We start from the raw sequence: 5676 nt of genomic DNA, 5'->3' as shown, positions 1-5676 counted from the left end.
AAGGTTATTAGTGAATCTGTATCTATCACCCTTTCAGGCAGTGCATTCCAGATCATCATAACGCGCTATGTAAACATTTTTTTCCTCATGTCACATCTGGTTCTTTTGCCAATTACCTTAAGTGTGTGCCCTTTGGTTACTGACCCTTCTTCCACTGGAAACAGTTCCTCCTTATTTACTCTATCAAAACCCTTCATGATTCTGAACACCTCTATCAAATCTCCCCTCAACTTTCTCTACTCTAAGGAGAACCACCCCAGTTTCTCTAGTCTCTCCAAGTAACTGAAGTCTTTCATCCCTGTTACCATTCGAGTAAATCTGCTCTGCACCATCTCTCAGGACTTGACATCCTTCTTAAAGTACGATGCCCACAATTGGCCATAGTACTCTAGCTGGAGCCTAACCAGTGTTTTAAAAAGGGTTAGCATAACTTCCTTGCTTTTGTACTCTAGGCCTCTATTTATAAAGCCAAGGAATCCCATATGCCTTTTTAACAGCCTTCTCAACTTGTTCTGCCACCCTCAAAGACTTGTGTAGATACACCCCTGGGTCTCTCTGTTCCTGTACCCCTTTTAAAATTGTAGCTTTTAGTTTATATTGCCTCTCCTCATTCTTCCTACCAAAATGCATCACTTCACACTTCTCTGCATTAAATTTAATCTGCCATGTGTCTGGTCATTTCACCGTCTATGTCCTCCTGTTACTATCCTGCTTGCTACTTACTATATTTCCGAGTTTCGTGTTATCTGCAAACTTTGAAATTATGCCCTGCATACCCAAGTCCAGGTCATATATATCAAAAAGAGCAGCGGTCCTAACACCGACCCCTGGGGGACACCACCGCACACTTCCCTCCCGTCTGAAAATCAACTCCCAGGGCCACTCCCTCCTGACTGTATTTGATGCGAACATCAAGAGGTTCTTCATCCTCAAAGGTGTTCAGAAGGCGAGAGAGAGGCAGAGGGAAACGTCCCGACTCCAGAAAAGCATGCAGAATCTTCTCCTGCTGCAGTCGATGGGGATCGATGTCGGGGAGGAACTCCGAGAGGTGAAGGACCAGCAAGCCTCGCTCTTTGCCTCCGAGGCCTCCAAGATCATTTTCCGGTCCAGAGTCCGCTCCGTGGAGCAGGACGAGACTTGCTCGCGCTTCTTCTTCCAAAAGGTGCACAGAGAGAGCTCTGTGATCAGCAGCCTGAAGGAAGAGGACGGCTCGGTCACGTCCTCGCAGCCCGACATACTGAGGATCTGCAAATCCTTCTATGCCGGACTGTACGACGCGAAGCCCACAGACAGCGCGGCCTCCCAGTCCTTCTTGTCGTCTATCACGGAGGTTCTAGACGACAGCAAGTGGGAGAGTCTGGATCACCCGCTAACTCTGGACGAACTGACAAAGGCCGTCCGTTCCTTCGAGAAGAGTAAGACTCCCGGAAGCGACGGCTTACCGGTGGAGTTGTACTCGGCTCTGTGGGACTGGATAGGCTCAGACCTTCTGGAAGTATATGGGGGATGCTCCTGGCAGGCAGCATGTCAGACTCCATGAGGAAAGGCATCATCACCCTCATCTACAAGCGGAAGGGGGAGAGGGAAGAAATCAAAAATTGGCGACCCATCTCACTACTCAACGTGGACTACAAAATTCTGTCCAAGGTCATCGCCAATCGGGTCAAGTAAGCCCTGGAGATGGTGATCCACCCCGATCAAACCTGCGCCGTACCCGGCAGGAAGATCTCTGATAGCCTGGCGCTACTCAGGGATACAATTGCCTACGTACAGGACAGGGGGTGAACACCTGCCTGATCAGCCTGGACCAGGAGAAGGCCTTTGACAGAATATCCCACACGTACATGATGGACGTGCTCTCCAAAATGGGGTTTGGGGAGGGAATCCCCAATTGGATCCAACTGCTCTACACAAACATCAGTAGCGCAGTTTCAATCAACGGGTGGGAATCAGAAAGCTTTCCGATCAAATCTGGAGTCAGGCAGGGCTGTCCTCTCTCCTCCGTCTTGTTCGTGTGTTGCATCGAACCCTTTGCCGAGTCCATCAGGAGGGATGCGGGCATAAGAGGGGTGACGATCCCAGGCAGCGGAGGCACTCAGGTCAAGGCCTCCCTGTACATGGATGACGTCGCCGTCTTTTGCTCGGATCAGCTCTCGGTCCACAGATTGATGAGCATCTGCGACCAGTTCGAACTGGCCTCGGGGGCCAGGGTAAATCGTAGCAAGAGCGAGGCCATGTTCTTTGGGAACTGGACCGACCGATCCTTTGTCCCCTTCACCATCAGGTCGGATTACCTGAAGGTGCTGGGGATCTGGTACAGGGGGGCCGGGGCGTGCACCAAAAACTGGGAGGAGCGTATTTCCAAGGTTAAGCAGAAACTGGGACTGTGGGATCGACGATCCCTCTCGATCGTGGGCAAGAGCCTGGTCATCAGGTGCGAGGTGCTCTCGGTGTTGCTGTACGTGGCGCAGGTCTGGCCCGTACCTCGCTCCTGCGCCGCGACAGTCACCCGAGCCATCTTACGCTTTGTCTGGAGATCAAAAATGGACCGTGTCCGCAGGGTCACTATGTACAAATCTCCAGAGAAAGGGGGGAAAGGCGTGCCCAACGTGGCCCTCATCCTGATGGCCACCTTTGTGTGCGGCTGCATCAAGCTGTGCATAGACCCTCGGTACGCAAACACGAAGTGTCACTACGTGCTGAGGTTCTACCTGTCCCCGGTGTTGAGAAGGATGGGCCTGGCCACGCTGCCACGGAACGCTCCGTCCAGTTGGACCGTTCCGCCCCACCTGTCCTTCGTGGAAAAGTTTGTGCAGAAAAACACCTTTGACCACAAGGCGATCAGCAAGTGGTCCGCACGTAACGTCCTCGAGACCCTGCGGGAAAAGGAGATGGTGGATCCTGTCGGTTGGTTCCCCGAGCAGACTGTCGATGTCATTTGGCAGAACGCCTCATCACCAGAGCTTTCAAACAAGCACCAAGACCTAGCTTGGCTGGTGGTGAGAAGGGCCCTTCCCGTCAGATCCTTCATGTACTCCCGGACTCTCAGCGCCACCGCGCGCTGTCCCAGAGGAGGCTGCGGTGGAGACGAGACCGTCGCCCATCTCCTCTGGAATGTGCCTTTGCAAAGAAGGTCTGGAGAGAGATGCAGTGGTATCTGTCCAGGTTCGTCCCGAGCAGTTCCGTAACACAGGATTCTGTGCTCTATGGGCTGTTCCCGGGGACGCATACTGAGACGGACATCAGCTGCTGCTGGAAGACCATCAACTCGGTGAAAGACGCCCTTTGGTCTGCCCGAAACTTGCTGGTCTTCCAGTACAAGGAGCTGTCCTCGACCGAGTGTTGCAGACTGGCACATTCCAAGGTCCAGGACGACGTGCTGAGGGACGCACTGAGGATGGGTGCGGCCGCCGCAAAGGCTCTGTGGGGAAAGGCAACCGTTTAGAGCCTTCCCGCCATTGTATACCGAGGGGCTGCAATCAGGGAAAAACTCCCTTGTGCAGAATGTAAAATTCTAACTGATGTAATGTAACTGTAATGAATCTGTAATGAACCTGTAAAGAATCTGTAACGTACCTGTTATCAATAATCTGTATTGAGTGTATTGCAATGAGGCAGCCTGGAGTGTCATGAACTGTAATTATGTCCAATGTGTTCATTAAACTGTACTTGATGTAACCTGCAAATTGTATAATCTGTATTGTGTACGTTTGGAATTTGATATGACAACTGTATTGTATATATTGCTGCAAATTTTATGAATAAAGTATATTTTTTGAAAAAAAAATTCTGTTCTTATCAGTTTAATATCTGATACGTCCCCGATCTGGGGACCATATATTAAATTGATTTTTGGAACAGGGAGATGGAATAGAGGCTTGCTCCGTCCACTCCACGCATCGACCCAGTATTGCAGTGTCTCTGAGAACGGTGCACCTCCCTCTGGGGAGATATTCAAAAGGAAAAACAGCTCGTTCCCAGCGTCTCTGTATGTGTGTATGTATTATTACTGAGAATAAAGCTGATATATTACACTTACAAAAAAAAAACTCCCTCCTGACTGTATATCACTGTACCGCCACCTCTGGTGGCTCTGTCCTCCCGGTGGGACAGGACATACCCAGGGATGGTGATGGAAGAGTCTGGGACGTTGTCTGAAAGGTATGATTCTGTGAGTATGGCTATGTCAGGCTGTTGCTTGACTAGTCTGTGGGACAGCTCTCCCAATTTTGGCACAAGTCCCCAGATGTTAGTGAGGAGGACTTTGCAGGGTCGACTGGGCTTGGTTTACCATTGTCGTGTCCGGTGCCTCGTGGTCCAATGCCGGAGGTGAGTCACTCGCCGCAGAATACCCAGCCTCTGACCTGCTCTTGTAGCCAAAGTATTTATGAGGCTGGTCCAGTTAAGTTTCTGGTCAATGGTGACCCCCAGGATGTTGATGGTGGAGGATTCGGCGATAGTAATGCTGTTGAATGTCAAAGAGTGGTGGTTAGACTCTCTCTTGTTGGAGATGGTCATTGTCTGGCACAAATGTTACTTACCAATTATCAGCCCAAGCCTGGATGTTGTCCAGGTCTTGCTGCATGCGGGCACCAACTGCTTCATTATCCTAGGGAATGCAAATGGAACTGAACACTGCAATCATCAGCGAACATCCCCACTTTTGACCTTATAATAGAGGGAAGGTCATTGATGAAGATGGTTGGGCCTAGGACACTGCCCTGGGGAACTCCTGCAGCGATAACCTGGGGCTGAGATGATTGGCCTCCAACAACCACTACCATCTTCCTTTGTGCTCGGTATGACTCCAGCCACTGGAGAATATACCCCTGATTCCTATTGACTTCAATTTTACTAGGGCTCCTTGATGCCACACTCGGTCAAATGCTGCCTTGATGTCAAGAACAGTCACTGTCACCTCACCTCTGGAATTCAGCTCTTTTGTCCATGTTCGGACCAAGGCTGTAATGAGGTCTGGAGCCGAGTGGTCCTGGCGCAACCCAAACTGAGCATCGGTGAGCAGGTTATTGGTGAGTAAGTGCCGCTTGATAGCATTTCGATGACACCTTCCATCACTTTGCTGATGATTGAGAGTAGACTGATGGGGCGGTAATTGGCTGGATTGGATTTGTTCTGCTTTTTGTGAACAGGACATACCTGGGCAATTTTCCACATTGTTGGGTAGATGCCAGTGTTGTAGCGGTACTGGAACAGCTTGGCTAGAGGCGCGGCTAGTTCTGGAGCACAAGTCTTCAGCACTACAGCCAGGATGTTGTCGGGACCCATAGCCTTTGTTGTATCCAGTGCACTCAGCCGTTTATTGATATCATGTGGAGTGAATCAAATTGGCTGAAGACTGGCTTCTGTGATGGTGGGGATATCGGGAGGAGGCCGAGATGGATCATCCACTCGGCACTTCTGGCTGAAGATGGTTGCAAACGCTTCATTGAGGATGGGGATGTTTACAGAGCCTTCTCCTCACGTTAGTTGTTTAATTGTCCACCACCATTCACGACTGGATGTGGCAGGACTGCAGAGCTTTGATCTGATCTGTTGGTTATGGAATCGCTTAGGTCTGTCTAAAGCATGTTGCTTCCGCTGTTTAGCATGCATGTAGTCCTGTGTTGTAGCTTCACCAGGTTGGCACCTCATTTTTAGGTACGCCTGATGCAGCTC

At 50.5% G+C, this 5676-nt stretch overlaps 1 pseudogene; it reads left to right on the top strand.

Moving 5' to 3' along the window:
• The first annotated feature begins 3768 nt into the window (after positions 1 to 3768).
• On the top strand, positions 3769 to 3941 carry LOC137333206 (U2 spliceosomal RNA; annotated as a pseudogene).
• The last annotated feature ends 1735 nt before the right edge of the window (positions 3942 to 5676 follow it).

This window comes from Heptranchias perlo, chromosome 15 (assembly GCF_035084215.1).
Source record: "Heptranchias perlo isolate sHepPer1 chromosome 15, sHepPer1.hap1, whole genome shotgun sequence".
In the NCBI taxonomy this organism is placed as follows: Eukaryota; Metazoa; Chordata; class Chondrichthyes; order Hexanchiformes; family Hexanchidae; genus Heptranchias; species Heptranchias perlo.
Note: the sequence above shows the minus strand (reverse complement) of the source record. Positions and strands in the feature narration are given on the sequence as shown.